The sequence below is a fragment of the Anolis carolinensis genome, unplaced genomic scaffold (genome assembly GCF_035594765.1).
Source record: "Anolis carolinensis isolate JA03-04 unplaced genomic scaffold, rAnoCar3.1.pri scaffold_15, whole genome shotgun sequence".
Classification (NCBI taxonomy): domain Eukaryota; kingdom Metazoa; phylum Chordata; class Lepidosauria; order Squamata; family Dactyloidae; genus Anolis; species Anolis carolinensis.
In genome coordinates, this window is record NW_026943826.1 from 442,108 (window position 1) to 454,036 (window position 11,929).

General features: G+C 36.0%; 1 long non-coding RNA gene across 2 annotated transcripts; it reads right to left on the reverse strand.

Moving 5' to 3' along the window:
- Nucleotides 1–998: 998 nt before the first annotated feature.
- LOC103282693 (uncharacterized) lies at nucleotides 999–6,245 on the reverse strand. 2 transcript variants are annotated; one of them, XR_010001369.1, is made up of 4 exons: nucleotides 5,835–6,245; nucleotides 4,515–4,701; nucleotides 2,420–2,606; nucleotides 999–1,354 (listed from the first exon to the last, which is right to left on the reverse strand). It is a non-coding gene; the product is annotated as an uncharacterized LOC103282693 (long non-coding RNA). The 2 variants fall into 2 exon arrangements; XR_507909.3 differs by lacking the exons at nucleotides 4,515–4,701; nucleotides 5,835–6,245 and adding an exon at nucleotides 2,703–2,782 and having other exon boundaries at nucleotides 1,000–1,354.
- Nucleotides 6,246–11,929: the final 5,684 nt, after the last annotated feature.

The following is an 11,929-nucleotide window of genomic DNA, read 5'->3' on the forward strand; positions in this document are numbered from 1 at the left end:
AAAGAGAAGGTCTATACCCGACTTTTCATGAAAAAAGAATAGGATATCTCCCCAGGCAGGCCTTAAGGGTTAAAAGAACCAGGGATCTCCCCACGGTTGGCCTTAAGGGTTAAAAGAACCAGGATCTCCCCACGGTTGGCCTTAAGGGTTAAAAGAACCAGGGATCTCCCCACGGTTGGCCTTAAGGGTTAAAAGAACCAGGGATCTCCCCACGGTTGGCCTTAAGGGTTAAAAGAACCAGGGATCTCCACATCGCCTGGCGTTACCTTAAAGAATAGGAGATCTCTATAGGCCAGGCCACCTTAGTTTAACAACAAGAGATCTCTATAGGCCAGGCCACCTTAGTTTAACAACAAGAGATCTCTATAGGCCAGGCCACCTTAGTTTAACAAAAGGGGATCTCTATAGGCCAAGCCGCCTTAGTTTCTGGATAGGAGATCTCTATAGGCCTTACTTTAAGAATAGAGGATCCCCTTTAACCAGGTCCCCTGGGTGGGTGGCCTTACATAAATAAAAGGGGGTCCCTACATGCCTATGTTTGCAGTCCAAAACCAGGTTGGCCATGTTCTGGCGGCCACGGCTGGCCTCCCCTTGTGTGTGGCGCCGAAGCTCCGCCCGGGGAGGGAGGGGGCGTCCGTTGGCCCTGGGCGGACGAGATACAGGCGGCAGGGGTCATGGGTTGGGGGAGAGCGGGGGGCCCAGCCTGGCACCGTGGGGGGCACACTGAGGGCCCCAGGGGCTGCTCTCAGGACACCTTGCGGGCATTTTGAATGTCCTTCTAGGGGAGCCCTTCTATGGGGGGCCAGGAGGCCCCCTTCCCTCCCAGCTTGGTTCTTGCCAGCAGGCAAAACACAGTCCTATTTAAAAGGCCAGCCTGCCCTAGTTAGAATGGTGTTAGTAGGGTTAGTAGGTGAGTTAAGGTATTAATATTTTTTATTGCTAGCCACTGTCTAAGTTTAAGGGAGCTTTTAAAATGCCCGTAAGGTGTGCTGCTCCCTGCGGTGCCAGGGCCGGGCCCCCCGCTGCCCCCCAAGCTGTGGCCCCTACGGCTTGTATAGGAAAACCCCCATCATCTGCCTAGAACAAAGGGAGGACCCGTCCGTTCCCGAGTGGGAAACTTCGATGCCACACACGAGGGGAACCGTGTTCTTCATGCAAAAGCCTAGCACACAGGTAGCCTGTTTTTTATTGCAAAGATAGACATTAAATGCCTAGCCTGACACCCATTACCCTGACAATGACCTTTTTTGGGGGGCGGGCGGTGTCCTTGCGAGAGTGTCTTCAAGCATCTTCTGTCTTCTGTCTCTTCGACCTTTTGTTTCTTCCCTTTCTTCCCTTTGACTTGAATTCAGCGCTGGGAGAAGAGTGAGTGGGAAGAAAGCTTTCAGAAAAAAAAAACAGGCATTGTCTTCTTTCTATTTTGCAAGGCCAGGAAGACAGTTCCCATCTTGTCTCCCGTAACATGCTATGCTAATAATATAATATGTATTGTGTATATATAGTATATTGTATATAATATACAATATAATAGACAATGATATATCATAATATAATATATTGAATATAAATATAATATTGAGAATATTATAATGTAATACAATATAATTCAAATACTAATGAAATATAATATTAATTATTTTATATATTACATGTAATATTTCTAATAATATTACAGTATGATGGTATAGTACAATATAGTAATATATAATGCTATTATTGTGTATGCTAATATAATACTTTGTATGTACATATATAATTATATATAATATATATAATATATAATCAATATCATTGTTTTATTATTAAATTGTATTACATTACAATATTACTATCAATATTATATGTATATTCATTAGATTATAATATATTATATTGTCCATTATATACAAAATTATTTATATATATATATATATATATATATATATATATATATATATAATTTTCAGCATAGCATGTTATGGGTCTTAAGGCTGGAAATAAATCAGATTGGTAAAAAAAATGCAATTATTATTCTACTCATTTCCTCTGGAAAGCTGTGTGAATTTTCAAAAATGTTGCCATGTGTTGTCAAAGGCTTTCATGGCCGGAATCACTGGGTTGTTGTGAGTTTCTGGGCTGCCACCTCAAAAAGCAGGGCCAGCTAACACCTCCAAACACAGGATTCCCCCAGGCAGGAAGCAGCCAGGCCTTGAAACTGCAGGCCATTCAATGCTAATCAAGGTGGCCAATAGCAGCATTCACATTGGCCTCCAACAGACAAGAGTTCTTTCTCCCACCCTGGACATTTGGCAGATATATAAAAACTTCACCAGCAATCTATGGTTTCCTGCCATAGATGTGGGCGAAACGTCAGGAGAGAATGCTTCTGGAAACCAATTATTATTTCAGATTATAATAAATAAAATGCAACAATATTCACCTGGTCCCTTCAGAAAAAGCTGTGCTAATTTTCAAAAGTTTTGCCTTTGTTTCTCCCTTCCGTTTCACAAGGCTTGGCCATTTCTGAGGTAAAGTCTGAGGTGACAATCTCTTAATAAATAAAATTGGCATTTTCTTCTTTCTATTTCACAAGGCTTTTCTGAGGTAAAGGTTTGATAAAGAAATTTCTGAAATAATAAGGAAACATACATGAATAAAGTGAAAAGAAGTTCTCCAGATGACAGAAAAAACATATTCTGAGGTAAAACAACAAGGAAACCAACCTAAAATCGAGTGGGAGAGAGAGGGTCCTCTGGACGGGAAGAAAAGCCTTTCCTGAGGTAAAAGTGACTCCCCAAAGGAAGGCGTCTCTCTCCTCTTGAAACTCTTCAACTGGGCGCCAAACGAGGCCCCGTTTCCTGAGGTAAATTCACGGCTGAGGCGCCAAGAAGAAGCCCCGCCTCCACCACGGCCGCCTTTTCGGCCATGGTCCCACCCCTCCTCCCTCTGCCGCCGCCCGATTGGACGATTCTCCGCACGTCACAGGCTCAGAGAGGGCTTCGCCCATTTGGGCGGGAAAGCAGGGAGCGGCTCGACGCATGCGCACTCCGTTGTCATCTAAAATAGATACAGTAGTCTCACTTATCCAACGTTCAGGATTATCCAACACATTTTTATAGTCAACGTTTTCAATATATCGTGATATTTTGGTGCTAAATTCATAAAGTAATGACAACATAACATTACTGCGTATTGAACTGCTTTTTCTGTCAAATTTGTTGTAAAACGTGATGTTTTGGGGCTTAATTTGTAAAATCATAACCTATTTTGCTGTTTAATAGGCTTTTCCTTAATCCCTCCTCATTATCCAACATATTCGCTTATCCAACGTTCTGCCAGCCCGTTTATGTTGGATAAGTGAGACTCTACTGTACTTTTTCTGTCAAATTTGTTGTAAAACGTGATGTTTTGGGGCTTAATTTGTAAAATCATAACCTATTTTGATGTTTAATAGGCTTTTCCTTAATCTCTCCTCATTATCCAACATATTCGCTTATCCAACGTTCTGTCGGCCCGTTTGTGTTGGATAAGTGAGACTCTACTGTACTTTTTCTGTCAAATTTGTTGTAAAACGTGATGCTTTGGGGCTTAATTTGTAAAATCATAACCTATTTTGCTGTTTAATAGGCTTTTCCTTAATCCCTCCTCATTATCCAACATATTCGCTTATCCAACGTTCTGCCAGCCCGTTTATGTTGGATAAGTGAGACTCTACTGTACTTTTTCTGTCAAATTTGTTGTAAAACGTGATGCTTTGGGGCTTCATTTGTAAAATCATAACCTATTCTGATGTTTAATAGGCTTTTCCTTAATCCCTCCTCATTATCCAACATATTCGCTTATCCAACGTTCCGTCGGCCCGTTTATGTTGGATAAGTGAGACTCTACTGTACTTTTTCTGTCAAATTTGTTGTAAAACGTGATGTTTTGGGGCTTAATTTGTAAAATCATAACCTATTTTGATGTTTAATAGGTTTTTTCTTAATCTCTCCTCATTATCCAACATATTCGCTTATCCAACGTTCCGTCGGCCCGTTTGTGTTGGATAAGTGAGACTCTACTGTACTTTTTCTGTCAAATTTGTTGTAAAACATGATGTTTTGGGGCTTCATTTGTAAAATCATAACCTATTTTGATGTTTAATAGGCTTTTCCTTAATCCCTCCTCATTATCCAACATATTCGCTTATCCAACGTTCTGCCGGCCTGTTTGTGTTGGATAAGTGAGACTCTACTGTACTTTTTCTGTCAAATTTGTTGTAAAACGTGATGTTTTGGGGCTTAATTTGTAAAATCTTAACCTATTTTGATGTTTAATAGGCTTTTCCTTAATCCCTCCTTATTATCCAACATATTCGCTTATCCAACGTTCTGCCGGCCCGTTTACGTTGGATATGTGAGACTCTACTGTATATAAAAACTTCACCAGCAATCTATGGTTTCTTGCCATAGATGTGGGCGAAACGTCAGGAGAGAATGCTTCTGGAAACCAATTATTATTTCAGATTATAATAAATAAAATGCAACAATATTCACCTGGTCCCTTCAGAAAAAGCTGTGCTAATTTTCAAAAGTTTTGCCTTTGTTTCTCCCTTCCGTTTCACAAGGCTTGGCCATTTCTGAGGTAAAGTCTGAGATGACAATCTCTTAATAAATAAAATTGGCATTTTCTTCTTTCTATTTCACAAGGCTTTTCTGAGGTAAAGGTTTGATAAAGAAATTTCTGAAATAATAAGGAAACATACATGAATAAAGTGAAAAGAAGTTCTCCAGATGACAGAAAAAACATATTCTGAGGTAAAACTTATGGCTCAGAGTAAAGCCACCTGGCTCTTTATGGCCCTTTGTGGGTCTTAGGGCGGGAAATAAATCAAATGGTGTAAATTTCCAAAAATGTTGTTCTTTGTCTTTCTCTGGACAAAAGTTTTGTCATTTTTGAGGTGATAGAATAATAAACTATTCATCAATAAAGCAGGTATTACAGTAGAGTCCCGCTTATCCAACGTAAACGGGCCGACAGAACGTTGGATAAGTGAATACGTTGGATAATAAGGAGAGATTAAGGAAAAGCCTATTAAACATTAAATTAGTTTATGATTTTACAAATTAAGCACCAAAACATTATGTTATACAACAAATTTGACAGAAAAAGTCGTTCAATATGCAGTAATACTATGTAGTAATTACTGTATTTACGAATTTAGCACCTAAATATCAGGATTTATTGAAAACATTGACTACAAAAATGCGTTGGATAATCCAGAACGTTGGATAAGCGAGTGTTGGATAAGTGAGACTCTACTGTATTTGTGAATATTTTTTTCTGAATATTTTGCTTATTTTTGGCAAATATTTCCGCAAATATTTGTATGATTTTTTTGGGTGAATATTTTATTTCAATGTTTGTGAATGTTTCCATGATTGTTTTTTTCTGAATACGTTTGTGAATATTTTTATGAATATTTTTCCCCAAATACTTTGCTTATTTTGGGCAAATGTTTCTGCAAATATTTTTTATGACTATGTTTGTCAATACTTTAATGATTTTGTAAATATTTCAGTGAACATTGTTTCCAACTGTATCTTCTCTCTTACTAGAGAAAGGCTTTGTGACGAGGTGATTTCTGAGGCAAAACCTCATGGAAGTCTTAATCAACGAAATAGTTTCCTTCTTTCTGTTTCACAAAGCCTTTATCCACCTTTATCTGGAGAAAGACCTGGTGCTATTTGAGGCCGTTTTTGAAAATTTAAGACCAGAGTAATATAATAAAGCAGGCCTTTCCTCCTCTTTGTATTTCACTTTTGAGGGGATTCCTGAGGGAATGAAAGAACCCCCAAAACAACAAGGAAACCAACCTAAAATCGAGTGGGAGAGAGAGGGTCCTCTGGACGGGAAGAAAAGCCTTTCCTGAGGTAAAAGTGACTCCCCAAAGGAAAGGCGTCTCTCTCCTCTTTCAACTCTTTCCAGATGAATCCCCAAGAAAGGAGGCTGAACCATGGTATATGATTAATATAGTACAATCTAAGAAATAATAATTGGTTTCCCAGAAGCATTCTCTCCTGACGTTTCGCCCACATCTCTTATGCAACTTATGATTTAGCACTAAAATGTGACATAATACTAATAATATAATATACTCGTGGTGTATTATAGACATTGTGGTATATGATTAATATAGTACAATCTAAGAAAAAATAATTGGTTTCCCAGAAGCATTCTCTCCTGACATTTCCCCCACATCTCTTATGCAACTTATGATTTAGCACTAAAATGTGACATAATACTAATAATATAACATACTAGGGGTGTATTATAGACATTGTGGTATATGATTAATATAGTACAATGTAAGAAATAATAATTGATTTCCCAGAAGCATTCTCTCCTGACGTTTCGCCCACATCTCTTATGCAACTTATGATTTAGCACTAAAATGTGACATAATACTAATAATATAACATACTAGGGGTGTATTATAGACATTGTGGTATATGATTAATATAGTACAATGTAAGAAATAATAATTGGTTTCCCAGAAGCATTCTCTCCTGACGTTTCGCCCACATCTCTTATGCAACTTATGATTTAGCACTAAAATGTGACATAATACTAATAATATAATATACTCGTGGTGTATTATAGACATTGTGGTATATGATTAATATAGTACAATCTAAGAAAAAATAATTGGTTTCCCAGAAGCATTCTCTCCTGACGTTTCACCCACATCTCTTATGCAACTTATGATTTAGCACTGGTATGTGACATAATACTAATAATATAACATACTAGTGGTGTATTATAGATATTGTGGTATATTATTAATATAGTACAATCTAAGAAATCATAATTGGTTTCCCAGAAGCATTCTCTCCTGACGTTTCGCCCACATCTCTTATGCAACTTATGATTTAGCACTAAAATGTGACATAATACTAATAATATAATATACTCGTGGTGTATTATAGACATTGTGGTATATGATTAATATAGTACAATCTAAGAAAAAATAATTGGTTTCCCAGAAGCATTCTCTCCTGACGTTTCGCCCACATCTCTTATGCAACTTTTGATTTAGCACTAAAATGTGACATAATACTAATAATATAACATACTAGGGGTGTATTATAGACATTGTGGTATATGATTAATATAGTACAATCTAAGAAATAATAATTGGTTTCCCAGAAGCATTCTCTCCTGACGTTTCGCCCACATCTCTTATGCAACTTATGATTTAGCACTAAAATGTGACATAATACTAATAATATAACATACTAGGGGTGTATTATAGACATTGTGGTATATGATTAATATAGTACAATCTAAGTAATAATAATTGGTTTCCAGAAGCATTCTCTCCTGACGTTTCACCCACAATGTAATTTTATTGGTATCTATTTTTATTTCTGAAATTTCCCACCCTCGGCTTATACTGGAGTCAATGATTTCCCAGGGTTTTTTTTGTGGTAAAATTAGATGCCTCGGTTTATATTCGGGTCGGCTTATATCCGGGTATATAGGGTATTTAAAGAATATTCCATGGAGAGGCCTTCGTCCTCATCCTCCTCCTCCTCATCCTCCTCCTCCGTCTCCATTGACGGCAATGCGGGGAATTTTCCAGTCCGCCTGCAATGCGCACCTTTCACCACTGGATGGAGACAAACACACACAGCGGCTTCTTCCCATTCATTTTCTCTCCGCCTGCAATGCGCGCCTTTCACCACTGGATGGAGACAAACACACACACAGCGGCTTCTTCCCATTCATTTTCTCTCCGCCCGCAATGCGCGCCTTTCACCACTGGATGGAGACAAACACACACAGCGGATTCCTGGCCATTGAATAGCCTTGCAGCATCAAAGCCTGGCTGCTTCATACCTAGGGGACTCCATTGTCGGCCAACTTGAATCCCATTGAATAGCCTTGCAGCATCAAAGCCTGGCTGCTTCATACCTAGGGGACTCCATTGTCGGCCAACTTGAATAGCCTTGCAGCATCAAAGCCTGGCTGCTTCATACCTAGGGGACTCCATTGTCGGCCAACTTGAATCCCATTGAATAGCCTTGCAGCATCAAAGCCTGGCTGCTTCATACCTAGGGGACTCCATTGTCGGCCAACTTGAATCCCATTGAATAGCCTTGCAGCATCAAAGCCTGGCTGCTTCATACCTAGGGGACTCCATTGTCGGCCAACTTGAATCCCATTGAATAGCCTTGAAGCATCAAAGCCTGGCTGCTTCATACCTAGGGGACTCCATTGTCGGCCAACTTGAATCCCATTGAATAGCCTTGCAGCATCAAAGCCTGGCTGCTTCATACCTAGGGGACTCCATTGTCGGCCAACTTGAATCCCATTGAATAGCCTTGCAGCATCAAAGCCTGGCTGCTTCATACCTAGGGGACTCCATTGTCGGCCAACTTGAATCCCATTGAATAGCCTTGCAGCATCGAAGCCTGGCTGCTTCATACCTAGGGGACTCCATTGTCGGCCAAGTTGAATCCCATTGAATAGCCTTGCAGCATCGAAGCCTGGCTGCTTCATACCTAGGGGACTCCATTGTTGGCCAACTTGAATACCCTTGCAGCATCAAAGCCTGGCTGCTTCCTACCTACGGGGAATCCTCTTTATGCCACGAAGAAAACCCCACTAAGGACTACGCCACAGCAACGCGTGGCCGGGTACAGCGAGTTATATTATACGACTATATTGCAATATTATTAGTAATATTTCATATAATAAAAATATACAATTATAGTGAATTATATGTACATCCTCTGGAGGAGAGAGGGCGGTCTAGAAATAAAGTTTTGTTGTTATTATGTTATTCTTATTGGAAAACTAAGCAAGGGGGGGTTATATCTCCTAGGCTCCAATGGCATTGAGCTGTTGTAGAGTTTGTCTAGGATGGCGGGAGTTGTAGTTTGACAAGGCACCGGCACTCCTGGGCAGAAGACGGGAAAGACCTTGCAAAACCCTAACTCCCAGGATGTTATTATTAGTAGTATTACTATTGTCATGTAATTATATTTCCCAAATGGCTCAATGATCTATCAATGGGATTCCTAATGTCTTTTCTCTTTGTCGCCCTCCTGTGGACAGAAGAATATTGCACTTGCCTTGGGATTCTGAGTCTTCGCTCTCTGCTGCCATCCAATGGTCAGAGGCGGAAGTGCAGCCTCGAGCGTTGAAGGCGCCTTTGTGCTGCACTTTTCTATCTGACCATTGGATGGCAGCAGAGAGCAAAGAATCAGAGTTTCAAGGCAAGTGCAATCTTCTTCTGTCCACAGGAGGGCGACAGACAGAAAAGCCATTAGGACTTAATGTAATATTAATTGATATTTCTTTGATCCAGGGTAATCTTAAATAATATTAATATTAATAATAATAATCTTGGGAGTGAGAGGTTTGCAAGACCTGTCACGCCCTCCGCCCAAGAGTGCTGGTGCCTTATATCATTATAATAGTGTATTATTATTATATTGTAATACATTGGAATATTATCAATATTATATGTATATTATAATATTAGTACAGCACAATATAAGCATTGTAAATTATTATATTGTACTATATTACTATATTGCAATATTATTTGTAACATTACATGGAATATAAATATACAATAGTATATTATTATTATTACATTGTACTAACCCTAGGGGAGTGATGGCATATACGTTTAAATAATAAATAAATAAATATTACATCAGAATATTATTATCAATAATATATGTATATACAATATATTATAATATTAGTACAGCTCAATATAAGCATTATATATTATTGTATTGTACTATATGACTATGTTGCAGTATTACTACTAACATTACATGTAATATAAATATTTAATTATAATAGCATATTATTATTATTATATTGTAATACATCGGAATATTATTATCAATATTATATGTATATACAATATATTATAATATTAGTACAGCACAATATAAGCATTGTATATTATTATATTGTACTATACGACTATATTGCAATATTATTAGTAACATTACATGGAATATAAATATAAAATAGTGTATTATTATTATTATTATTGCATTGTATTGCATCAGAATATTATTATCAGTATTATATGTATATACAATTATAATAGCGTATTATTATTATTATATAGTAATACATTGGAATATTATTATCAGTATTTTATACATTATAATAGTACAGCACAATATAAGCATTATATATTATTATATTGTACTATATGACTATATTGCAATATTATTAGTCATATTACATGTAATATAAATATACAATAGTGTATTATTATTATTATTACATTGTATTGCATTGGAATATTATTATCAGTATTATATGTATATACATTATAATATTAGTACAGCACAAAACAAGCATTATATATTATTATATTGTACTATAGGACTATACTGCAATATTATTAGTCATATTACATGTAATAAAAATATACAATTATAATAGTGTATTATTATTATTATTAAATTGTATTGCATTGGAATATTATTATCAGTATTATATGTATATACAATTATAATAGGGTATTATTATTATATTGTAATACATCGGAATATTATTCTCAGTATTATATTACATGTATATACATTATAATATTAGTACAGCACAATATAAGCATTATATATTATTATATTGTACTATATTGCAATATTATTAGTAATATTACATGTAATAAAATTATACAATTATAAAAGTGTATTATTATTATTAAATTGTATTGCATCGGAATATTATTATCAATATTATATGTATATACATTATAATATTAGTACAGCACAATATAAGCATTATATATTATTATATTGTACTATAGGACTATATTGCAATATTATTAGGAATATTACATGTAATTTAAATATACAATAGTGTATTATTATTATTATTACATTATATTACATCAGAATATTAATATCAGTATATATATATATTATAATATTAGTACAGCACAATACAAGCATTATATATTATTATTTGTACTAAATGACTATATTGCAATATTATTAGTCATATTACATGTAATAAAAATATACAATTATAATAGTGCATTATTATTTTTATTAAATTGTATTGCATTGGAATATTATTATCAGTATTATATGTATATACAATCATAATAGTGTATAATTATTATTATATTGTAATACATAGGAATATTATTATCAGTATTATATTATAAGTATATACATTATATTAGTACAGCACAATATAAGCATTATATATTATTATTTTGTACTATAGGACTATATTGCAATATTATTAGTAATATTACATGTCATAAAATATATAATTATAATAGCGTATTATTATTATTATATTGTAATACATCAGAATATTATTATCAATATTATATGTATATACATTATAATATTAGTACAGCACAATATAAGCATTATATATTATTAGTAATATTACCTGTAATATAAATATATAATTATAATACCGTATTATTATTATTATTCTATTGTATTACATCGGAATATTATCAATATTATATGTGTATACAGTATATGATGAGTATAGTATAATATGAGTATTCTCTATTATTCTATTGTGAAATTGATACAGGAGACATGATGGACAGGTGTCTTCCTGGTCCCGCCTTCTTCCTTCTGGTCTACTTTTTTACTTTCTCAAACCTATTAGTAGAAATAATTTCTAAGCCGAAGCGCCGGCGTTGTCCGTAGACACCTCCAGGGTCATGTGGCCACTGGCACGACGGCATGGAGCGCCGTTACCTTCCCGCTGGAGCGGTACCTATTGATCTACTCACACTCTGGAGGTTGGTGCTCACCTCCATTTCTTTTTTTTAAATCATTTTTATTGAAATACATAAAAATACATAAAAAAGAAGAGGCCTGGGTGAACTTGGGACTCCAACTCCCACAATGCCTAGCAGCCAGCCTACGGGTTGGGAAGAGTCCCAAACTCCGGC